This window comes from Loxodonta africana, chromosome 10 (assembly GCF_030014295.1).
Source record: "Loxodonta africana isolate mLoxAfr1 chromosome 10, mLoxAfr1.hap2, whole genome shotgun sequence".
Taxonomy (NCBI): domain Eukaryota; kingdom Metazoa; phylum Chordata; class Mammalia; order Proboscidea; family Elephantidae; genus Loxodonta; species Loxodonta africana.
This window is the reverse complement of record NC_087351.1, coordinates 89,946,758-89,973,294: the sequence shown is the minus strand read 5'-3', so window position 1 is coordinate 89,973,294 and position 26,537 is coordinate 89,946,758. Positions and strand designations below refer to the sequence as shown.

Sequence of the window (26,537 nt, the reverse complement as noted above, 5' to 3'; positions counted from 1 at the left end):
GTTAAAGGCCTGGAGAAATTAAAGCATTTAATATACATATATTTTTTAATTGTGGTAAGAACCTAATGAGTTAAGCAACAGTATCCCTATTTTATGTATAAGAAAGCTAAAATTCCCAAGTAACCTTTCCTGTGATACTTAGTGTCAGATTTAGTATTCAGACACAGCTCTGTGAGGTGCTAAAAGCCACACTCTGTCTCTTCATGGTACAGTACCATATCCCAAGCTTGTCTACAATGTTTTGTAAAGATTGTGTTCTTAAGAACTCAGGATGTGTTTCCTCATTGACGTGTTATGTATAGTTGTATGGTTCACAGATCCGCTTCTCTTCCCAAGCAAACAAGCTGTAAAACAGGATATGGCCCAGCGCATCTGTTGACAGTGGGATATAGTCTTGTTTTAGTCACGGTAAACAGAGATGATAATGGTTGCCTCTGGGGAGGCCCTCATTCACTGCACTTCTCTTCTGTCTGTATACTTCTTTGTGCTTTCAGAGCTTTGTACAATGTACTTGTATCGCCTATCTTCAACAAATAAAACCAGGGTGGAAAATGTCTGGTCTTACTGAAAATTATACAAGCTGGTTTGTTCTTAGCATGTGAAGTATAGAGCAGGTATCCCCAGCCCAGGGAATGTACTAGGCTAGAGAAGGGATTGCTGTTGTTGCGTGCCATTGAGCTGATGCTGGCTGGTAGCAAACCCTGTACGACAGAGTAGCATTTCCAAGGCTGTAATCTTTATGGAAGCAGATTGCCACGTTTGTCTCATGAGGAGCAGCTAGGGGGCTCAAACTGCCAACCTTTCGGTTAGCAGCTGAACACTTAACCACTGCGCCACCAGGGCCCCTTACTGTAGTGTACATTATTGCAGTTGTTTATATGCCTATCCTCCTACTAGACTGAGTTGGTGGCATTTGTGACTCATGACTGATGGGAGCTAAAGTTTTTTTTTTTTTTTTTTTAACAATTTGTTGTACTTTAGGTAAAAGTTTACATAGCAAATTCCTTTTACATATTGTTTCTTAACATTGGTTGCAATCCCCACAGTGTGTCAGCACCATCCCTGTTTCCTCCCTGGGTTACCTCTTTCCATTAGTTTGGCTTCCCTGTCCCTCCCTGCCCTCTTATCTTTGATTTTGGGCAAATGTTGCCCTTTGGGATTTGTACAGTTGATTGTTCTAAGGAGCACATTCTTCATGGGTATTATTGTTTATTTTATAGCCCCATCTATTATTTGGCTGAAAAGTGGCCTCTGCAATGACAGAGACTGGAGAAACCCTGAGAGTATGGTCCCCTGACACTCTTTCAGCTCAGTATTGAGGTCACTCCTGAGGTTCTCCCTTCAGCCAAAGATTGAACAGGCACATGAGCAAAACAAGACTAAAGAGGCTCACCAGCCCTGGAGCAGGGACTGGAAAGCAGGAGGGAACAGGAAAGCTGGTAATAGGAACCCAGGGTTGAGAAGGGAGAGTGTTGACATGCTGTGCGGTTGTTAACTGATGTCATACAACAATGTGTGTACTAACTGTTTGATGAGAAACTATTTTGTTCTGTAAACCTTCATCTAAACTACAGTAAAAAAAAAAAGTGGACTCTGGGAGTGTCTTTATTTTCAAGTTAGAAGGTTGTCTTAGGGCAATAGTCTTGGGGATCCCTCCAGTCTCTTTCAGACCAGTTAAGTTTGGTCTTTTTTTTTTTCTTTGAATTTGAATTTTGTTCTTCATTTTTTTACCCATTGTAACAGGGACCTTCTATTAATAATTTTTATTAAATTACTCCCCATTTTTATTTTATGACGTATACTTTTCAAAAAATGTTCTGCAGTTTAAACTTTCTGTATTACATAACATAATATCTACTGTACAGTTCTGCTCTGACACACATGGAGTCTCCATGAGTTGGTTTGGTTTTTTTTTTAGAGGTGGTGCTGTGGCAGAGTGCAGATTGCAGTAGAGCGGTCCTGGCTGAAGGGACTGTGCAGGCAAAGGCATGGGAAGTGTTTGGGAGAACCTGGAATGTGGGTATCTAAGAAACGTGCTTTGAATACCAAACTAAGAAGTTTGGTAGGCAATGAGGAGTCATGGACAGTTTTTTGAGCAGGGGAGTGACTGTAGAGCTTGCACAGCGGATGCTCAGACAAAGTGTGTGACGAGTGAATGAATAAAAGAGGAAGATGCGTCTGAATTACACTGTAAGTGAATACATTATCTTTGGAACGTGTTTCATTTCCCGGAGGGTAAGGTGAATGTTCATGTGTAGGGGGCTACTTGTGTGTACTTAATTTTGTGTTGAAGAGTTGGAAGACTTAGATTTTGATTCTTAGTTTATTTTGTTGAGGAAGCGTAAACACTTCAAACTTAGGGTTTTTGTAAAGGATTAGACTAATACAAATAAATAGTGCTTGAATTGTATGAATATATAGAGCAAAAAAAAAGTAGTCAGTAGCGTAGGGTTAATCAGGAAGTAATTCTTGAGGGAAGTAACAGGAGGAAATACGTGGGACAGAGGAGGACAGTTTGTTCACAGGAGGGGAACTGTATGAAATTATTTAAGTTCATTTCAATAGGATTTTCACAATAGATTACTTCAGCGGTTACAACAGCTGAATTCTTTCCCTCTAAAAGTCCAGCTTTTAGAGGGAAAGAAAAGATCATTTAGGTAGACCTTTTTAGGTACAGGATTAGATATGGTGAGAGAGGAAGGCAAATTTTAAATTGTTAAGCTAGAAAGAGGTGAGGGAAAGTGCTTGCCTAGACTCATAGAATAACAAATATGATGTTGGCCACTTCCTCGTTTCACTTAGTAAGTGGAGTCCCCAACCACATCCTTGTTTTCTTCCTCATTCCATTACAAAAGAGAGCCCAGTTTAACTGCTTATGCTAGTTCTTCTTCAGAGACAAACATGTATGTTTCCTTGGGTGGAACTGAATCACATGGTCCCTCTAAGAAAGATAACTTAGTATGGATTTGTTCTATTTTATATAAATTGCATAAAATTCTTGGAATTTTTTACCCCTTGATCCTGTTACTAGTGGTGTTTTGGATTAGAATGTTCATTTTCCCAGTCTGTGTTTTCTTTTTTTTATTAACTTTTATTGAGCTTCAAGTGAATGTTTACAAATCAAGTCAGACTGTCACATACAAGTTTATATACACCTTACTCCATACTCCCGCTTGCTCTCCCCCTAATGAGTCAGCCCTTCCAGTCTCTCCTTTCGTGACAATTTTGCCAGCTTCCAACTCTCTCTATCCTCCCATCCCCCCTCCAGACAGGAGATGGCAACACAGTCTCAACTGACCACTTGATATAATTAGCTCACTCTTCATCAGCATCTCTCACCTACCCACTGTCCGGTCCCTTTCATGTTTGATGAGTTGTCTTCGGGGATGGTTCCTGTCCTGTGCCAACAGAAGGTTTGGGGACCATGACCGCCGGGATTCCTCTAGTCTCAGTCAGACCATTAAGTATGGTCTTTTTATGCGAATTTGGGGTCTGCATCCCACTGATCTCCTGCTCCCTCAGGGGTTCTCAGTTGTGCTCCCTGTCAGGGCAGTCATCGATTGTGGCCGGGCACCAACTAGTTCTTCTGGTCTCAGGATGATGTAGGTCTCTGGTTCATGTGGCCCTTTCTGTCTCTTGGGCTCTTAGTTGTCGTGTGGCCTTGGTGTTCTTCATTCTCCTTTGCTCCAGGTGGGTTGAGACCAATTGATGCATCTTAGATGGCCGCTTGTCAGCATTTAAGACCCCAGACGCCACATTTCAAAGTAGGATGCAGAATGTTTTCATAATAGAATTATTTTGCCAGTTGACTTAGAAGTCCCCTTAAACCATGGTCCCAAAACTCCCGCCCTTGCTCCACTGACCTTTGAAGCATTCAGTTTATCCCGGAAACTTCTTTGCTTTTGGTCCAGTCCAGTTGAGCTGACCTTCCATGTATTGAGTATTGTCCTTCCCTTCACCTAAAGCAGTTCTTATCTACTCATTAATTAGTAAAAAACCCTCTCCCACCCTCCCACCCTCCCTCCCTCCCCCCCCCCATAACCACAGAAGTATGTGTTCTTCTCAGTTTATACTATTTCTCAAGATCTTACAATAGTGGTCTTATACAATATTTGTCCTTTTGCCTCTGACTGATTTCGCTCAGCATAATGCTTTCCAGGTTCCTCCATGTTATGAAATGTTTCATAGAATCGTCACTGTTCTTTATCGATGCGTAGTATTCCATTGTGTGAATATACCACAATTTATTTAACCATTCATCCGTTGATGGACACCTTGGTTGCTTCCAGCTTTTTGCTATTGTAAACAGAGCTGCAATAAACATGGGTGTGCATATATCTGTTTGTGTGAAGGCTCTTGTATCTCTAGGGTATATTCCGAGAAGTGGGATTTCTGGGTTGTATGGTAGTTCTATTTCTAACTGTTTAAGATAACGCCAGATAGATTTCCAAAGTAGTTGTACCATTTTACATTCCCACCAGCAGTGTATGAGAGTTCCAATCTCTCCGCAGCCTCTCCAACATTTATTTTGTGTTTTTTGGATTAATGCCAGCCTTGTTGGACTGAGACGGAATCTCACTGTAGTTTTAATTTGCATTTCTCTAATGGCTAATGATCCAGAGCATTTTCTCATGTATCTGTTAGCTGCCTGAATATCTTCTTTAGTGAAGTGTGTGTTCATATCCTTTACCCACTTCTTGATTGGGTTGTTTGTCTTTTTGTGGTTGAGTTTTGACAGAATCATATAGATTTTAGAGATCAGGCGCTGGTCGGAGATGTCATAGCTGAAAATTCTTTCCCAGTCTGTAGGTGGTCTTTTTACTCTTTTGCTGAAGTCTTTAGATGAGCATAGGTGTTTGATTTTTAGGAGCTCCCAGTTATCTGGTTTCTCTTCATCATTTTTGGTAATGTTTTGTATTCTGTTTATGCCTCGTATTAGGGCTCCTAAGGTTGTGCCTATTTTTTCTTCCATGATCTTTATCGTTTTAGTCTTTATGTTTAGGTCTTTGATCCACTTGGAGTTAGTTTTTGTGCATGGTGTGAGATATGGGTCCTGTTTCATTTTTTTGCAAATGGATATCCAGTTATGCCAGCACCATTTGTTAAAAAGACTATCTTTTCCCAATTAACTGACTCTGAGCCTTTGTCAAATATCAGCTGCTCGTATGTGGATGAATTTATATCTGGGTTCTCAATTCTGTTCCATTGGTCTATGTGCCTGTTGTTGTACCAGTACCAGGCTGTTTTGACTACTGTGGCTGTATAATAGGTTCTGAAATCAGGTAGAGTGAGGCCTCCCACTTTCTTCTTCTTTTTCAGTAATGCTTTGCTTATCCGAGGCTTCTTTCCCTTCCATATGAAGTTGGTGATTTGTTTCTCTATCACCTTAAAAAATGACATTGGAATTTGGATCGGAAGTGCATTGTATGTATAGACGGCTTTTGGTAGAATAGACATTTTTTCTATGTTAAGTCTTCCTATCCATGAGCAGGGTATGTTTTTCCACTTAAGTATGTCCTTTTGAATTTCTTGTAGTAGAGCTTTGTAGTTTTCTTTGTATAGGTCTTTTACATCTTTGGTAAGATTTATTCCTAAGTATTTTATCTTCTTGGGGGCTACTGTGAATGGTATTGATTTGGTTATTTCTTCTTCGATGTTCTTTTTGTTGATGTAGAGGAATCCAAGTGATTTTTGTATGTTTATCTTATAACCTGAGACTCTTCCAAACTCTTCTATTAGTTTCAGTAGTTTTCTGGTGGATTCGTTGGGGTTTTCTGTGTATAAGATCATGTCATCTGCAAATAGAGATAATTTTACTTCCTCTTTGCCAATCCGATGCCCTTTATTTCTTTGTCTAGCCTAAGTGCTCTGGCTAGGACTTCTAGCACAATGTTGAATAAGAGCGGTGATAAAAGGCATCCTTGTCTGGTTCCCGTTCTCAAGGGAAATGCTTTCAGGTTCTCTCCATTTAGAGTGATGTTGGCTGTTGGCTTTGCATAGATGCCCTTTATTATGTTGAGGAATTTTCCTTCAACTCCTATTTTGGTAAGAGTTTTTATCATAAATGGGTGTTGGACTTTGTCAAATGCCTTTTCTGCATCAATTGATAAGATCATGTGGTTTTTGTCTTTTGTTTTATTTATGTGGTGGATTACATTAATGGTTTTTCTAATATTAAACCAGCCTTGGATACCTGGTATAAGTCCCACTTGGTCGGGGTGAATTATTTTTTTGATATGTTGTTGAATTCTATTGGCTAGAATTTTGTTGAGGATTTTTGCATCTATGTTCATGAGGGATATAGGTCTGTAATTTTCTTTTTTTGTAATGTCTTTACCTGGTTTTGGTATCAGGGAGATGGTGGCTTCATAGAATGAGTTGGGTACTATTCCGTCATTTTCTATGCTTTGAAATACCTTTAGTAGTAGTGGTGTTAACTCTTCTCTGAAAGTTTGGTAGAACTCTGCAGTGAAGCCGTCCGGGCCAGGGCTTTTTTTTTGTTGGGAGTTTTTTGATTACCGTTTCAATCTCTTTTTCTGTTATGGGTCTATTTAGTTGTTCTACTTCTGAATGTGTTAGTTTAGGTAGGTAGTGTTTTTCCAGGAATTCATCCATTTCTTCTAGGTTTGCAAATTTGTTAGAGTACACTTTTTCGTAATAATCTGATATGATTCTTTTAATTTCAGTTGGGTCTGTTGTGATGTGGTCCTTCTCGTTTCTTATTCGGGTTATTTGTTTCCTTTCCTGTATTTCTTTAGTCAGTCTAGCCAATGGTTTATCAATTTTGTTAATTTTTTCAAAGAACCAGCTTTTGGCTTTGTTAATTCTTTCAATTGTTTTTCTGTTCTCTAATTCATTTAGTTCAGCTCTAATTTTTATGATTTATTTTCTTCTGGTGCCTGATGGATTCTTTTGTTGCTTGCTTTCTATTTGTTCAAGTTGTCGGGACAGTTCTCTGCTTTTGGCTCTTTCTTCTTTATGTATGTGTGCATTTATCGATATAAATTGGCCTCTGAGCACTGCTTTTGCTGTGTCCCAGAGGTTTTGGTAGGAAATATTTTCATTCTCGTTGCATTCTATGAATTTCCTTATTCTCTCCTTGATGTCTTCTATAACCCAGTCTTTTTTTCAGGAGGCTATTGTTCAGTTTCCAAGTATTTGATTTCTTTTCCCTAGTTTTTCTGTTATTGATTTCTAGTTTTATTGCCTTGTGGTCTGAGAAGATGCTTTGTAATATTTCGATGTTTTGGATTCTGCAAAGGTTTGTTTTATGACCTAATATGTGGTCTATTCTAGAGAATGTTCCATGTGCGCTAGAAAAAAAAGTATACTTTGCAGCAGTTGGGTGGAGAGTTCTGTATAAGTCAATGAGGTCAAGTTGGTTAATTGTAGTAATTAGGTCTTCCGTGTCTCTATTGAGCTTCTTACTGGAAGTCCTGTCCTTCTCCGAAAGTGGTGTGTTGAAGTCTCCTACTATAATTGTGGAGGTGTCTATCTCACTTTTCAGTTCTGTTAAAGTTTGATTTATGTATCTTGCAGCCCTGTCATTGGGTGCATAAATATTTAATATGGTTATATCTTCCTGATCAATTGTCCCTTTTATCATTATGTAGTGTCCTTCTTTATCCTTTGTGGTGGATTTAAGTCTAAAGTCTATTTTGTCAGAAATTAATATTGCTCCTCCTCTTCTTTTTTGCTTATTGTTTGCTTGATATATTTTTTTCCATCCTTTGAGTTTTTGTTTGTGTCTCTAAGTCTAAGGTGTGTCTCTTGTAGGCAGCATATAGACGGATCGTGTTTCTTTATCCAGTCCGAGACTCTCTGTCTCTTTATTGGTGCATTTAGTCCATTTACATTCAGCGTAATTATAGATAAATAAGTGTTTAGTGTTGTCATTTTGATGCCTTTTTATGTGTGTTGTTGACAATTTCATGTTTCCACTTACTTTTTTGTGCTGAGACGTTTGTCTTAGTAAATTGTGAGATCCTCATTTTCATAGTGTTTGACTTTATGTTTGTTGAGTTGTTACGTTTTTCTTGGCTTTTATCTTGAGTTAATGGAGTTGTTATACCTCTTTGTGGTTACCTTAATATTTACCCCTATTTTTCTAAGTAAAAACCTAACTTGTATTGTCCTATATCGCCTTGTATCACTCTCCATATGGCAGTTCTGTGCCACCTGTATTTAGTCCCTCTTTTTGATTCTTGTGATCTTTTACATATTGACTGCAATGATTCCCTGTTATGAGCATTTTTTTTTTTAATTAATCTTAATTTGTTTTTGTGATTTCCCTATTTGAGTTGATCTCAGGATGTTCTGTTTTGTGACCTTATGTTGTGCTGGTATCTGATATTATTGGTTTTCTGACCAAACAATATCCTTTAGTATTTCTTGTAGCTTTGGTTTGGTTTTTGCAAATTCTCTAAGCTTGTGTTTATCTGTAAATATCTTAATTTCACCTTCATATTTCAGAGAGAGTTTTGCTGGATATATGATCCTTGGCTGGCAGTTTTTCTCCTTCAGTGCTCTGTATATGTCATCCCACTGCCTTCTTGCCTGCATGGTTTCTGCTGAGTAGTCTGAACTTATTCTTATCGATTCTCCCTTGAAGGTGACCTTTCTTTTCTCCCTGGCTGCTTTTAAAATTTTCTCTTTATCTTTGGTTTTGGCAAGTTTGATGATAATATGTCTTGGTGTTTTTCTTTTTGGATCAATCTTAAATGGGGTTCGATGAGCATCTTGGATAGATATCCTTTTGTCTTTCATGATGTCAGGGAAGTTCTCTGTCAGCAGATCTTCAACTATTTTCTCTGTGTTTTCTGTCCTCCCTCCCTGTTCTGGGACTCCAATCACACGCAAGTTATCCTTCTTGATAGAGTCCCACATGATTCTTAGGGTTTCTTCATTTTTTTTAATTCTTTTATCTGATTTTTTTTTTCAGCTATGTCGGTGTTAATTCCCTGGTCCTCCAGATTTCCCAGTCTGCATTCCAATTGCTCGAGTCTGCTCCTCTGACTTCCTATTGCGTTTGCTAATTCTGTAATTTTATTGTTAATCTTTTGGATTTCTACATGCTGTCTCTCTATGGATTCTTGCAACTTATTAATTTTTCCACTATGTTCTTGAATAATCTTTTTGAGTTCTTCAGCTGTTTTATCAGTGTGTTCCTTGGCTTTTTCTGCAGTTTGCCTTATTTCGTTTCTGAGGTCATCCCTGATGTCTTGAAGCATTCTGTAAATTAGTTTTTTATATTCTGTATCTGATAATTCCAGGATTGTATCTTCATTTGGGAAAAATTCTGAATCTTTTGTTTGGGGGGTTGTAGAAGCTGTCATGGTCTGCTTCTTTATGTGGTTTGATATCGACTGCTGTCTCTGAGCCATCACTAAGATATAGTAGTGGATTATTCTGTAATTGCTCACTGAGTCTTATCTTGTTTTGTTTTCTTTCAGTATACGTGGATGGGCTACTGGATTGTGCTGTCTTGTTTGTTGTAGCCCTTGACTTACTTAAGACCTATTACCAGCTGGTTTGGGCTGTTGGCCAGATATATATGCCTAAGTCTATTCACTATTCTTGAGTAGAATCTGATTTTGGGTCATCAAGTGTGTTCTGCACCCTAACACCTATCCACCTCGAGAAGTAGTGGTGATAGTTGTGTGCACCAGATTCTATTAGCAGCTGGGGTTCAGCCTCCGGGGGGGCAGGATGCTGACAGGCTTCCCCCAAGTGTCAGTGAGGTAGGTGTGTCTCTATTCCTGTAGCACCTTGGTGGGAGGGCACTGCAGCTGTACCTTAGGCCCCCAATGCAAGTACCTCTACTGATTGGTAGGTGTCACCCTCCTTAGACCCCTAAGGCAAGAGGCTAGGTGGTCTGGGGGGAGCTTCAGCCCTCAGTTCCCTGTTGTGGGTCAGTTAGGGCTCTGTTGAATAAGCAGAGATATCAGACCTGGGAAACTTGTTTTCCAGAAAATCTGGTGACTGGGTCGCTGGCTCCAGGCTCCGAAAACGGTCACTGCTTCCCCGTTCTAAGTCTGTGTTTGTTGTTCAGGGTTCGTAGATTGTTATGTATGTGATCGATTCACTTGTTTTTCCGAGTCTTTGTTGCAAGAGGGATCTGAGGTAGCGTCTACCTAGTCCGCCATCTGGGCCCCGCCTCTGTGTTTTCTTTTTTATGTGAGGAGAAGCTAGTAGTCCAGAAACATGTACGTGTTATATGTACTAAAAGCTTGAATTAATGAAATTTTTCCAATATTAAGATGGGAAATGCCTAGAAAATCTAAGGAATAAATTATGATGTGTAGTTATCACACATTTACCAAACTTTAACGTTTTGCCTCTATGGTTTACTCATGATCAGATATTCACAAATGAGAAGGACTGGATACTGGGAAGGAACATTGTGTATCTACATCCTGATGTGGTTAATTTTCAAAAATAATAAAGAAGGAAGTTGAAATACATTAATAGGAGTTCCTCGAAGGCTTTTGTTCTTTACCTCCTTCAAAAAATAGCTTGCTAAGAATATTCTGATAATTTTAGCAGTCCCTTAGGGAACTAATAATGTATAGTAAGCTAGGGGATTGATTAGTTGGTTTGTCTTTTTTAATTCTATGATGCATTGCATAGGCGTGGGACACAGGACAGCAGTTCATTTTTTTTTTTAACAGCTTTATTGATTTATAATTGCCATACCATAAAGCTCACCTGCTTAAAGTGTACAATTCAATGGCTTTTGGTATATTTAGAGTTATGTAGCCAGCACCATAATCTAATTTGATAACATTTTCATCTTCCTGAAAAGAAACTCTGCCTATTAGCAGTCACTCCGTCCTTGCCCTCTGTGCCCTTCGCGCTGCCATCAAGTCTATTCTGACTCCTAGTGGCTCTTTAGGACACAGTAGAACTGCCCCATAGGGTTTCCAAGGCTTTAAATTATTAGGAAAGCAGACCGCGGGGAGGCTGGTGGTTTCTAACTGCCGACCTTTCAGTTAGCAGCCGAGCGCTTTAACCACCGTGCTACCAGGGTTCCTTCTCTGCCACTGTAGATTTACTTGTTCTGGACATTTGATATAAATGGGGTTATGCAATCCTTTGTATGGTACAAATACAGTCATACAGTGTGTGGCCTCTTGTGTCTGGCTTCTTTCACTTGGCTGAATGTTGTTGAGGTTCAAAAGTAGTTTGTTTCTTTTTATTACTCCACTTTGTGGAGTAGTCATCAATTTTTTTTTTTTTTTATCCTAGGAGTTTCCCACTGGTAAGAAAATATACCCCAAATAAAATCTTTTAAAAGAGTTTTGTGGCACATTTGCCGGTTTATCCTTTTGTACTAGTACCATTAATAAATAGGTTTGCAAGTTTTTCTGTGTCATGTATTGGGTTTTCTTGTGTTGAGCAAAGTATAGCTTTTTTTTTGTTTTTTTTTTAAGGAAGACTTTGTCTTTTGAATCTTTAAGGTTCAATTTCCTTATTCAGATTTTCCTTTTCATCTGTAATTTGGAACCATTTTTTACTATTAACTGAGAATGTAAACATTAAAGAACCAGTACCCTGTCTGATATTCTAAACTATTCCAAGATTAAATTGAGTACTGTTGGCATGTTACATGAGATTTTGGTAACTGACTTTTTAAAATAAATTTAAGACTTAAGGGGACTTGTCATTAATACCAAGGTGTTAAAAATCCCACAGTTGCCAGTGTCTTATTCCTGATTTCCATACTTTGGAATACTTAGACCCCTTTTGAAGGAGGAAAACAAACAAACAAAAAGGGATTCCTGAGAGGCTCTCTGTAGGACACTTCTCAATCCTTCTGTTGTCCCCGCTTATATGAGAAATGCTCATTTAAGAAGCAAAAGTCTTATCCTGTGAAAATGTCTTTCTTTGAAAAACATGGGGTTTATCTCAGAGAGGATTTATATATATATATATATAAAGTTAAAAAAATATCATAGAATTCATGGGCCCCTCAGCAATCTTTAGATCCCAGTTTAAGAAACCATGATGAAATTTCCTTAGGTTTTAAGCTATATTTTGGCTTTATGTGTCTCACTAGAAAAGTGTTTTAAAAACACCCTGGTAGTACATAACTGAAAATGTAAATATATGATCCACTCTATTCAAATCAGTATGTCCAGGAGAGCTTGCTAGAGAGGATACGTGATGGCGGGTGAGTGCTCTGAAGCTCCTAATACACATCCAGGTTTGACCCTTAGGGTTCCGGTGGTTCTGCTCCTGCAACAGTTTGTCCTTCTCTACTGGATCATTCATTAACATGCACACATGCAGTTATTTCTTCCATCTTAAAAGTCTTCCCTTAATCCCACTGTCCCCTCCATCTCCTGCTCCATTTTTTCTTCCTTTTAGAGCACGCCTCCTGACATTGCTCTTTCTAGTGTCTGGCTTCTCATTCTTGAAACCTTACCTGTCAGCTTTTTCCCCCACCACTGCAACCAAAATGGGTTTTCTCAGAGTCACCTGTGACCCCTGTGTTGCAGAAATCCAGTAGCCCTTTCTGAGCCCTTTGCTTGACCTATCAGCAGCATTTGAAACAACTGGTCACCTTCCCTCCGGAAGCATTTTGTTCACTCCATTTCCAGGACATTGTAGTTACCTGGTTTTTCTGGCTGTCTTTTTTTTTTTTCCTTCTTGTTTGATCCCCCTTATCTGCTCGACTTTTAAGTGTTGGTGTGGTCCAAGCTTCCTTGTAGACCTCTTCTCTTTTCTGTACTTATTTCCTTGGTGATTTCACCCACTGTCATGCCTTTAAATACTGTGTGCTAATAACTTGCAGATTTATAATTCTAGCACTGACTTCCCCACTGAACTGTAGACCTGTGTATCTAGCTACCCACTGGACATTTCCACATATGTATCTCAAACTTTACAGGTATAAAACTGAGCTGATAGCTTCTCCCAGCCAGCTAGCTGTCTTCCCCACATCCATTAATGACAACTATCTTCTGCCATTTGCTTAGGCTAAAAACATTGCAGTTATCCTTGATGCTTTTTTCTGTCACATGTCACATGTGATCCATCAGCAAATCCTGATTGAACTGTTTCTCATCACCCTCCATTACCTCCCTGACATCATCTTCCCTTGACCAACCCCTTACTCATTCTGGTGTAGTCACACTGGCTTCTCTGCTATTCCTTAGACACACCAAGCACATTCCTACCTCACTGTCATTGTATTTCCTGCTCACCCCACCTGGAAAGCTCTTCTTCCAGATAGTGTATGGATAGTTCTTTCTTGTCTTAGGGTGAGTTCTCTAGAGAAACAAAACCAGTGAAGTGCATATATTTATAGAAAGAAAGAGAGATTTAGCTCAAGGAAATGGCTCATGCAGTTGTAAAGGCTGGCAAGTCTGTGAGTCAGGCATCAGGCTGGAGACTTCTCCTGACTCATGTCCTAGCTGCAGAAGCTAGTGAACCCAGGATTTGCAGGTCAGATGGAGAACAACGAATCCCAAGATTGCCAAGCTCAAGTCCCAGGAACGAGAGGACAGATGCAGGACCCAGAGCGAGAACCTTGCTGGTACATCCATTTATATACTGGAGGCAAGTCACACTAAGGAAATTTCCTTTCAGTTGATTGGCTGCTCATAGCAGATCTCATCATAGAGTTCATCACATCATTACGTAACTGCCGAATTATATCATAACTGCCAGCCCACTGAGAATCATGTCCTAGCCAAATTGACACACAACCTTAAGCATCACACCTCTCTTCCTTTGCATCCTGTATTCTAGCCTGGTCGTAACTCTGGCGTATTACATCCCTCTTTCTTGCTTGATTTTTCTTTCCATTAACATTTTTCACTATCAAACTTACTTTATATTTTATACATTTATCTCATTCATGTCTTCCACCAGAATATAAATTCCACAAGGGTAGGGATTGCTCTTTTTTTTTTTTTTTTTAATTTTTGTTGTACTTTAAGTAAAAGTTTACAAATCAAGTCGGACTCTCATACAAAAATTTATGAACACGTTGCTATATACTCGTAATTGCTCACCCCCTGATGAGACAGCACACTCCTTCCCTGCACTCTCTCTTTTTGTGCCCATTTGGCCAGCTTCTGACCCCCTCTTCCCTCTCATCTGCCCTCCAGACAGGAGATGCCAACATGTGTCTACTTGATCCAAGAAGCTCATTCTTCCCCAGTATCATTTTCTTTCCCATAGTCCAATCCCTGTCTGAAGAGTTGGCTTTGGGAATGGTTCCTGTCTTGGGCTAACAGAAGTTCTGAGGACCATGACCTCCGGGATCTCTCCAGTCTCAATCAGACCATTAAGTCTGGTCTTCTTACGTGAATTTGGGGTCTGCATCCCAATGCTCTCCTGCTCCCTCAGAGGTTCTCTGTTGTGTTCCCTGTCAGGTCAGTCATCGGTTGTAGCAGGGCACCATCTAGTTTTACTGTTATCTTTTTGTTTACTACTATATACTCAGTGCCCAGAGGACTGCTTGGTATGTATTAGACACTCAACAAATATTTAATATATGAGTGGTATTGTGAATGGTGGTAATAAGAACAATGAAAAGTTTCCAGTGTTTTGAATTGACATATTCATAGTAATCAGGGGCATAGGGGTGTGTATATGACCCAGTTTTAGATCTAGGAAAAAATTGTCTATTAAAAACTTTACGGTTAGCATAGAAAGAACAAAGAAGTGGCTTCCTGTGTTTAATATAAAAACAGGGGGAAAAAAGTAAATAAATAAATAAACCATTGTCACCAAGTCGATTCTGACTATAGCAACTTTATAGGACAGAGTAGAACTGCCCTACCCCCACCGGGTTTCCAAGTAGTGGGTGGTGGATTCAAACTGCTGACCTTTTGGTTATCAGCTGAGTTCTTAACCACTGTAGTATGCCATATAAACAGTAGGGAAAGGTCCTAATTAACTGTGGTTCAGAGGTTTTAAAGTCAATAGTCTAACAATCTTTCACAGTTTATTTCACCTCCCCCACCCATTAAATAGAAATATAGAATTATTGATTTGTAAAATAAATATTTTTAGCTGAGTAATGGTTTTTGACTATAATGACCCTCTGATGTCAACACTTCTTCAGGTGGAACTCTTTGAGAGTTTAAAATTCTTTTAGTTTAAGTTTTGGAACAATTTAGTCATGTTTAAGCTGTTTCTAAATCGCTTATAAGGTTTCCTTCTGTAGAAAAGACATTACCTAAATAAAAATTCCAAACGCTACAGGACTTTTTTCACTAGCTTGTCTTTGGTATCCAGCATTATGTTTATTACCATCAAATGTTGTGAAATATTTTAGCAATACTGTAGTAACTGCCAAACATTGTTGACTTGTGTGGAGATAAGGTTTTCAGATGTATAGCCTTCAGTCTCAGAGGCTGAGAGTTCTGAAGCACCCTGATCTTTCCCAGATAGACAAGGTCTTAGCATCATCTGACAGTGTGGATTTTCTTGTGCTCAGATGTTAGGCTAAGTAAATTTAGACACCCATTTTCCTTGAGTCAGGTACAGCAACAAACTTTGTTACATAAAACTTGCAGAATAAATTGTATGTCATGGAAAATAGTTTTTCCTTAGCCCAGAAGATAGAAAGTGCCACAAAAACCAGAGACTCCACCACCCTGAGACCAGAAGAACTAGATGGTGCCCGGCTACCACCAGTGACTGGCCCGACAGGGAACACAACAGAGAGTCCCTGACGGAGCAGGAAAAAAGTGGGGTGCAGAACTCAAATTCTAGTAAAAAGACCAGACTTAATGGTCTGACTGAGACTGGAGGGACTGTGGAAGACATGGCCCCAGACTCTCTGTTAGCCCAAAACTGAAACCATTCCTGAAGCCACCTTTTCAAACAAAGATTAGACTGGACTATAAGACATAAAATGATACTTGTGAAGAGTGTGCTTCTTAGCTCAAGTAGATACATGAGACTAAATGGGCAGCTCCTGTCCAGAGGCAAGATGAGAAGGCAGAGAGGGACAGAAGCTGGTTGAATGGACATGAGAAATCCGAGGTGGAAAAGAGGAGTGTGCTGTCACAGTATAGGGAGAGCAACTAGGGTCACACAACAATGCGTATATGAATTTTTGTATGAGAAACTAGCTTGAACTGTAAACTTTCACTTAAAACACAATAAAAAAAAAAGAAAGAAAGAAAGAAAAAATAGGTTTTCCTTCAGCATAGAAAATATGAGATTTATTTAATTAGAACACAGCCTTTCCATTATAGGTAGTCCCCAACTTATGACAGGATTCAGTTCCAGCGACTCCATTGTAAGCTGGTTCTTACATAAATACTGTACCTCATTTTTTTGGTAAAGTTTTCTTTATTATTGCCTTTTATTATCAGTGTCTTTATAAATCTGATCTTTATTTGTCTTTGGGCATTAGAAGCATTACATATAAACTCACAGATACATTGACATACTTACTTTCATGGATTGAATTATATCCCCCCAAAAATGTGTGTATCAACTTGGTTAGGCCATGATTCCCAGTATTCTGTAGTTGTCCTCCATTTTGTGATTGTAATTTTATGTTAAAGAGGATTAGGGTGGGATTGTAACACCCTTACCAGGTCACATCCTTGATCCAATGTAAAAGGAGTATCCCTAGGGTATGGCCTGCACCACTTTTTATCTTACAAGAGATGAAAGGGAAGCAAGCAGAGACTGGGAACCTCGTACCACCAAGAAAGGTTCCTGTGCTGAGATGCTGCCAGACCAAGGGAAGACTGATGATGAAGACCTTCCTCCGGAGCCAACAGAGAGAGAAAGCCTCCCCCGGAGCCGGTGCCCTGAATTCAGACTTCCAGCTTACTGGACTGTGAGAGAATAAACTTCTCTTTGTTAAAGCCATCCACTTATGGTATTTCTGTTATAGCAGCACTAGATGACCGAGACACACATATGTAAAATAATACATAAATCATAAAAATTTAGTCCAATGAAGAGCTGGACGATGTTGGCATTTTGTCAGTTGTGGTAGTAACTCCACTTGTGGAAGGTTCTGGATCGTCTGGATTATCCCCGTGAATGGGGATGACACTTCTAGTCAGAAACTTAGTGAGAGTTGTCTGTGTGGTCCTTTTCTTTTTTCTTCATTGTTTCACGGTAACATTGTTTCTCAAATCTGCCTCTTGACTTTAGCAAAGCAGTCAGCGTTTGGGTCCATTTTTTCAGGCAACTGAAGCCCCTGATTTAATTTAGAAAACTAAATCTATACAGCAGCGTTTTGAACAGTAAACCCTAAAATTGGACATCTTCCAGTGAACACCTGAGAATGATAACATCGGCAAATTATGCACTGCAACATTGTATGTAGTACATATTATTATTGATAAGATTAAAAAGAAGGACAGTTTTAAGTGTGGTTTGCCGTAACTCAAATACATTGTAAGTTGAGGACTACCTGTATGTTTAAAAGTTATATATAACTGATATTCACATAAGTATAACACACGTACTAAAATGTGAATAAAAGGTAAATGTGGAGTAGAAATAATGTGTGTATAAGTAAGCGCCCATGTAACCACCTCCTCAGAAGCAGCATATTACCATCACCCCAGAGACCACTTCCCACATGTGAAATTCATACAATGTAAAATTAATCATTTTAAGCATACAATTCAGTGGCATTTATAATAAATGTACAATATTGGACAACCACAACTTGTATCTAGTTCCCATTTTCATAATCTTCAAAGGAGACCCGGTACCTATTAAGCAGTCATTCCCCATACCTCCCTCCCCCGGCCCCAAGTAACCATAAATTTACTTTCTGTCTCTATAGATCTAAGTATTCTGGTAAACAAATCATTTATTTTACAAGGATCATCACAAAGCTGGTTCCAGTGAGGAGGAAGTTAAAGATGTCCTAAATGTCCAACTTTTCCAAGTTGCTGTACCACTCCATCTTCTCTAACTACTCCCTCTCCCCTCAGTACTCTCTCTCTCATCTTTGGGTTTGCTGCAGTGTCTCACAGAACTCCTGAACCATATAGAGGAAAAGACTCACGTGGTAGTGGAGGCTGGCAAGTCCCAAATCTATGGGCCAGGTGTAGGCATGTGGCTGCAGGGGCTGAGGAACCCAAACCAGCAGTTCAGACCACAGGTCGCTGGCTCACAAAGCTGCGGAAGTTGGCAAATGAGGTCACATGATAGGCTGCTGGCCAAAGGGGCTGTGGAGGCTGGTGAATCTCAGAATAGGCAGGTCAGACAGCAGGCCTCTGGATCGAGTCCCAAGAACTGGAGATTAGTTTATCATGATCCAGACACAGGATCCAGATGCAGAGAAAGGGAGCCTCGCCAGGACACACACAGATATATCTGGATCCAGGCCACATTTCAGGGAAGGTTGTAACTTGAGGAAGGATAGAATTTGAGTCACACACTCCTGCAAGGCTTTGTTCCAAGATACACTGTACACCAACCCTGCCTCTTCAACATGTAGAGTATCAGAAGGATCCACAGCACATAAAATGGAGGACAGCCATATAATGTTGGGAATCATGGATTAGCCAAGTTGACACATAACCCCAGCTATCACAGGTTCCATATACCTTGCCAACATGTTGTTTTGCATTTTTTTTTTTTTGTCATTGCCGTTCTAATACCAGAAACCCTGGTGGCATAGTGGTTAAGTGCTACAGCTGCTAATAAAAGGTCAGTAGTTGAGATCCACCAGGTGCTCCTTGGAAACTCTATGGGGCAGTTCTACTCTGTCCTCTAGGGTCGCTATGAATCAGAATCGACTCAACAGCAACAGGTTTTATTCTAATGTCAGTAAAGTGGTATCTCCTTGTAGTTTTGATTTGCATCTTCCTAATGGCTAATGACATTGAGCATTTTTTTATGTGCTTGATGGTCATTTGAATATCCTCTTTGGTGAAATGTGTGTTGAAGTTCTTTGTCCATTTTTTGATTGGGTCGTTTGTCTTTTTGTTAAGTTGTAGGAGTTTTTTTTTCCCCCTCCTGCAACTCACTTTTTTATTGTGGTAAGTATATATGTAGCAGAACATTTACCATTTCTACAATCTTTACCGCCCCCCCCCCCACCCCACATCTCTTAGTTTGTCATACTATGGGTACTTGCAAGATGCTGTAAGCTAGCCACTGGTATTCAAATACCAGCAGGGTTACCCATGGTGGACAGGTTTCAGCTGAGCTTCAGACTAGGAAGAAGGACCTGGCGGTCTACTTCTGAAAAAAATTAGCACCTTGATTGCTGAAAGTGAAGAGGACTTGAAGCAGTTACTGGTGAAGATCACAGACTGCAGCCTTCAGTATGGATTGTACCTCAACATAAAAAGAAAACAAAAATCCTTACAACTGGATCAATAAGCAATATCAAATCTGTTGCAAAATACCTCTTTAAAATATTAAAAAGAAAAGATGTCACCTTGAGGACTGCACCTGACCCAAGCCATGGTATTTTCAGTTGCCTTGTATGCATGTGAAAGCTGGGCAATGAATAAGGAAGACCGAAGAAGAATTAATGCCTTTAATTATGGTGTTGGCAAAGATTATTGAATATGCCATGAATGGCCAAAAGAATAAACAAATCTGTCTTGGAAGAAGTACAGCCAGAATGCTCCTTAGAAGCAAGAATGGCGAGACTTCATCTCACATACTTTGGACATATCAGGAGAAGGACTTCGTGCTTGGTAAAGTAGAGGGTCAGTGAAAAAAGAGGAGGGCCCTCAACAAGATGGACTGACATAGTGGCTGAAACGATGGGCTCAAGCAGAACAAGAATCGTGAGGATGGTCCAGGAATGGGCAGTGTTTCGTTCTGTTGTGCGTAGGGTCGCTATGAGTCGGAATTTACTTGATGGCACCCAACAACAACAATCTTTACGTATACAGTTCACATTCATCATGTTGTTTCACGATCACCATTAACTGTACCCAAATTTTTCCATCTCCTTTAACAGAATTTCAGTGCCCCCAAGCATTGTGTCTTCCTTTCTCTTTCTCTCCTACCTGCGCCTCGTAACCACTAATCAACTTTGGTCTCTATGTACCTGCCTCTTCTAGATTTTTCATATAATTGGAATATTACAATATTTGTCCTTTTGTGACTGACTTATTTTACCCAGCATAATGTGCAACTCAGTTTTTTTGCCCAGTACACCTTCTCCTTACTTATTATGTTGTTATCTAACATTTCTCATTTACAACAGTAGTAAAAAATCTACTATCCAGTGTTTTGCACATTAACTATTATGTCTGGCAGTAATGAATGCCAAAGAGCAAGGTGAGAAATAGTTTTTGTTTTATGTATGTATATATATATATATAAAATGTATTTTTTTATGTTAGACCCTTATTGGATATATAGTTCTGAAAAATTTTTTCCTAATATGTAGATGGTCTTTTCATTTCTCTAATAAAGTACATTGATAAGGTATAACAGTTGGTCTGTATATGCCTGTAGCAACAGAGGAAGAAGGAGAGTCAGGAGTAGGAGGAGGAAATGGAATGTGTGGCTGATTGCCTCCATGAACAACTGCCTCATTTGCCATGACACCAGAAGAACTGGATAGTGCCCAACTGCCATTACTTAACATTTTGATTCTGTAGACTAATCCTTATCAAAAGAGGGAAAATGCAGCACAGAATTTCAAATTTTCCTGGAATCCAGATGTTCTGGAGCCATTGAAGCTGAATGAAGCCTGAAATATGCCCTGAGATAATCTTTAAAACTTCAGCCAAAAATTCCTTTGAAATCTTCTTAAAACCAAACAGTAGTTTAGCTTAACTACTAAAGAATGTCTGGGTTGAGCATTGTGTTCTTTTAAGAACTATCTATATGGGTTCAAATTGACAACAGTAACTCAAAGATGAGGTAGGAAGCTTAGGAGGCAGTGAGTTTATGTTAATAAAGGAGGAACAAATTGGAAAAGGAGGATGAGAATATTTGCACAACTTGAAGAATATAATCAGTGTCACTGAATTGTACATGTAGAAACTGTTGAATTATATGTTCTATTGTGTATATTCTCAACAACAAAAAATAAAATTTTTTAAAAAAAGACTAATTTGGGGGAAATTTTAGATCTTTGCAATATTGAATGTTTTCGTCCGGGAACATAATGCCTTTTCCACTCCAGCTGTCTTTAATACCCCTTAGTAAATGTTTTTAGCTTCCAACAAAAAAAGTCCTCTGATAAACGAAAGTATTTGATTTTTATGAGGTCCCATTTGTCTGTTTTGTCTTTTGTTGCTTGTGCATTTGTTGGTATCTGTTAATCCATTGTTAAAAACTAGGTCTTGCTGCCATTCTTTTATTTTTAATAAAACTTTTCATTTTGAGATAAATGTAGAGTCGTGTGCAATAGTAGGAAGAAATACAGAGAGACCCCCCCCATGTACACTTCACTCAGTTTCCCTCAATGGTAGCATCTTGTAAAATTGTAGTACAGTATCACAACCAGGATATTGACATTGATACAGTCAAGATACAGAACATTCCTGTCCCCATAGGATCCCTTATGTTGCCCTTTTCCTTAGCCACAGCCATCTTTCTCCCCCTGCTCACCAGGCAACTCCTAATCTGTTTTTCATTTCTATAATTTAGTCGATTCAAGAATGTTATATAAATGGAATTATACTGTATTTAGCCTGTTGGGATTGGCTTCTTTTACTCAGCATAATTCCCTAGAAATTCATCCAAGTCTTTGCATGTATTAGAAGTTCATTCCTTTTTACAGAGTGTACCACAGTTTGTGTCGCCACTCACTGGTTGATGGGCATCTGTATTGTTCCCAGTTTGGGCTGTTATGGTTGAAGCTGATATGAACGTTCACGTATACGGGTTTGTTGTGTGAAGATAAGTTTTCATTTCTCTATGATAAATGACCAGGAGCAAAATTGCTGGGTCCTGTGGTAGTTGCATGTTTACATTTTTTTTTTTTTTTGAATACAATCTTTGTTTTTTATTAACTTTTATTGAGCTTCAAGTGAACGTTTACAAATCAAGTCAGACTGTCACATATAAGTTTATATACACCTTACTCTGTTCTCCCACTTGCTGTCCCCCTAATGTGTCAGCCCTTCCAGTCTCTCCTTTCGTGACAATTTTGCCAGCTTCCAACATGTTTACATTTTTAAGAACCTGCCAAAATGTTTTCCAGAGTAGCTGTACCATTTTACATTCCCACCAGCGATGTATGAGTAACTACATTTCTCTGCATCATTGCCAGCATTTGGTGTTGTCACTCATTTTAGTCATTCTGACAGATGTATAGTGACATCTCATTGTGGTTTTAGTTCGTGTTTCCCTAATGTCTAATGATGTTGAACATTTTTTCATGTGTTTGTTTGCCATCTGTCTGACCTCTTCAATGAAATGTCTCTTCATGTTTTTTGTCCATTTTCTAATTGGTTTGTGTTTTACTTTGTTTAACTGCTGAGTTTTGAGAGTTCTTTTTACATCCTGAATACTCATCTTTCATCAGATACATGGTTTTGAATATTCTATCCCTTCTCTCTCATCCTCTTAAAAGGGCCTTTCACAGAGCAGAAGTATGTTAGTTTTGATGAGGTCTAATTTGCCAGTTTTTTCTCTTATGGATCATACTTTTGGTATCAAGTCTAAGAATTATTTGTCTAGGTCTAGGGCATGAGGATTTTCTTCTGTTTTTTTTCCTAATAGTCTCACAGTTTTACATTGTACATTTATGTCTGTGACCCATTTTGAGCTAATTTTTTGTATAAGGTGTGAGGTTTAGGTCGAGGTTCATTTTTTTTTTGCCTAGTGATATCCAATTGCCTGAGCAAGAAAGTTGTTTTTAAAATAAATATGCTATTTAAAAGAAGCCTGTGAACATCTAAATACCATATATTATAATTTTGTAGACCAATATTTGTTCCACTTATTTTTCTTTACTTAGCCAGGTTTTAAATAGAAGAAATAAAGCTATTTCACAATTCTGATACACTTCACTCTTTAAAGACTAGTTCCTGAGTGCTGTAATTGGCTTACTTTTCCCAATTTTCCCCTGCACCATAGCACAGGTCAGGGGTGGAGCCTTAAATCACTTTGGTATTGACAAGGCACAGGAACATTTCTGATCGTGTTTTCCAAGCTTTTCATCCCAACATCAGAGCAGTGATTGTTTGCCTACCAGTGCTCATGTTTGAGAGAAATTTTCTCTGCTATGTTGAGATTTGTGCCCCAGACTCAGAAATAAGTAAAAGTCACTAAATTACAAATTGCACTGAGAATTCTTATATTGGAATTAGTGGGAGGGCTCAATCTGGAATAGTACTAGAGTCTCAGTTTCACCTTTATCACTGAATGCTTGTGTGACTCGGACAAATAATTTAAGTTTTCTTCTGTTACTCTGTAAAACAGTGGTAGTAAGTTACTAATAAGTATTTATTTCTCAGAAATGTAATATATGTGCTATTGAAACAATCATGTTCCAGTGGGGCTAGCTGAAATCACTCTGGGCATTAATATAGGAAATTAGGCATTTATAACATCGTGGAGGTGCTGGAGCAGTGAAGTTAGAGCCTCCTCCCCCAGCTAAGCAACCCTCTCAAATTAGGAAACTGCTTCTGCCATGGGTACTGCAGGTGCTGACTCGCACCCGCTCTGCAGCCGTGAAGCTGGTGAATAGGCTGTGGAACACGTAGTCTAACTAATGTTGCCAGCACTAAGGTCTGCTAGAGTTTGCTTCCTACACTGGTGCAGAAAAGTAGGCTCTGCCTTCCGAATCCTGTGTGTGCTTCTCCCTGGTAGAATCTATATCACATCTACAGCCCTATCACAGGGGTATCTGGGAAATGCAGTTTTTAGCTTTCCAGATCCTGTGGGGGGGATGTATGTGGAGGGGTGGTGGTGGTGGTGGTGTGAGGTGTCTGCTGGCTGCAGGCAGAACATAGGAAGAAAGTATGAAGGCCAGTAGCACAGTGGTCTTAAAGTGCTTTGAATGGAATAGAGAATATTTCACATTGATTTAGCAACATCACAAAATGGTACGCATTGTGGCCTTGGGGCTGGGGGATAGGCTTTGGAATTAGAAAACCTGGACCAGTTCCTGGCTCTGCCTCTGACTAGTTGCCTAACTGGGAAAGCCATTTAACGCCTCTGAAAATGGGGGTAATGATATCTCTTGTATGTGTGTCCCTCTCCATTTCACTAACAGCTCCTGGGACTTGTAGAGGTTGTGTCTTACTCATTTTTATCCTCAATGCCTAGCTGAGTGCCTGGAAAGTACTGCTTAGTAAGTGTTTGTTCAATGACTGAGCAAATGAGTATTAAGTTGTCACTGACTGAAGTGACTACAGTGATGAAGCGAGGAGGAGGAGAGAGGCAAGGGTGAGGACTGGCATGGGGGGAATGAGGGTGGGGTTGTCACTGTTAGCAGAGAGACGATCTTGTTCTTTAATGTATCCTGAGACTAGCAAGGATCCAAAATATATTGAGTGTTCAACAAAAGATATTTGAATGAATGAATGAAAAGATAAGCTCTCTAGTTTAACCCCAGTCCTAATGTATTTAAAATGTATGAAATATTTTTAGAAATGAGTGCTTCCATTGCCTAAAACTGGAACCCCAAGTAGTGATCCTCCCGGTTTCTTGCTTCATTGCTAAGCTGCAAGGAGTTTGGTTAGCTGTCCTTTGGATATCTTTACCGAATCTTCTAACTGCAGTGCAAGCTGTTACCCCGGACATTAGGTAGGGGGCAAAGGGAAGTGAAGACTTTGGTCAAGAGTTCATCTTTTCTACCATTCTGTCCCACCTGCTTTTGGTCTGTGACATCCCTCATTGTGTCGGCTTCTCCTCCTTCACTCTGTGCAAATCTCTTCCCGTTTCCGGGAGTTACTTGTTCTCTCAGTTCTCTGTTAGGAGCTTGGAACCCATCCCCTCCTTTCTAACCACACACAGCTGTGTCATCATTACCTGGATTTAGTCCAAGGCTGAAGGGGAAAGCTCTACCTCATTCTAGCCTGCTGCAGCCCTTTTTATATCTTGGAGTTTGATGACCCTTTTGGTAGTTAGGACCAGACTGCAAGTTTTTTCTGATGGTATATAGTAAAAACAAAAAACATTGCTCTTCGTTACTAATAAAAATTTGTCTGTGACAGTATATTTCTCTCAAGTATTCAAGTTAATACCTTGAACATTAATGTGCAGTGTTTAGAAAGACAAGGAAATGAGATAAAAAATACTATTGGTTTGACACATCCAGATTCCATGAGGGATGAAATTACTGGGCTAAGAGCTGTGGGAACAGTGGTCTCAGAGACCATCTAGCTCAATTGGCATAACATACTTTATAAAGAAAATGTTCTACATTCTACTTTGGTGAGTAGCGTCTGGGGTCTTAAAAGCTTGTGAACAGCCATCTAAGATACTCCACTGGTCTCAACCCCTCTGGAGCAAGGGAGAATGAAGAAAACCAAAGACACAAGGAAAAGATTAGTCCAAAGGGCCAATGGGCCACAACTACCACAGCCTCCACCAGACTGAGTCCAGTACAACTAGATGGTATCTGGCTACCACCATCAACTGCTCTGACAGGGATCACAATAGAGGGTCCTGGACAGACTGGAGAAAAATGTAGAACAAAATTCTAACTCACAAAAAAAGACCAGGTTTACTGGTCTGACAGACGGAAGAAACCCTGAGAATACGGCCCCCAGGCACCCTTTTAGCTAAGCACTGAGGTTGCTCCTGATATTCACCCTTCAGCAAAGATTAGACAGGCCCATAAAACAAAATGAGACTAAAGGGGCACACCAGCCCAGGAATGAGGACTAGAAGGCAGGAGGGGACCGGAAAGCTGGTAATAGGGAAACCAAGGTTGAGAAGAGGGGAATGTTGACATGTCATGGGGTTGGTAACCAATGTCACAAAACAGTATGTGTACTAAGTGTTTAATGAGAAGCTAGTTCTGTAAACCTTCATCTAAAGTATGATAAAAAAAAATACTATTGGTTTCATTAAAAGAGTAGTATTTACCTCATTTAATGTGAATTGAAGAGAGTTGGTGTAAAAATGGCATGGTGGGGGTGTCTGGCCTCCTCTAACTTCACAAGGGGGAAGGAGAATCAAGATAACAGCCCAAAGCTGATTCCTATGAAGCAGAGGCCAGACATACCTCCACCCTCCAACCTTTTTACCAGTTTTGACACCAGCCATCCCTTCCATGACACTCTCCTTCTCTGCTGTATTCGATAATTCCTTGCAGTGGCCACACAGAAGTCACAGACAATACTCACAATTATGGGGTTTATTAGGGAAGTAACAGGGATCAGGGATGACTCAGGATACAGTTTTTCAATGAGGAAGCCTCAGCCGTGCCCACAGGCAGGCCTCTGACCCTTGCCCCTCAGCCCCTCAGCTCAGCCTTTGCCCTGCTCTGTTAAGTTTACAAAGCTCTTTACCTCAACTGATAAGTGCCCGGAGGCACTTCACTTCACTAGTAAGCCTTGGCCTGAAGGTGCTCAGCTCTCTAGCTCTGGGTCAGTAAGCCTAGCTCCACCAGCAAGTACCTGGAGGCACCCCACTCTGCCAGGAAGCCCACCACACCG

General features: G+C 39.7%; 1 protein-coding gene across 2 annotated transcripts in view; it reads left to right on the top strand.

Moving 5' to 3' along the window:
- Nucleotides 1–26,537, top strand: part of SPTLC2 (serine palmitoyltransferase long chain base subunit 2) — a 128,216-nt gene that overhangs the window by 22,932 nt on the left and 78,747 nt on the right. The gene's annotated exons all lie outside the window — the stretch shown is intronic.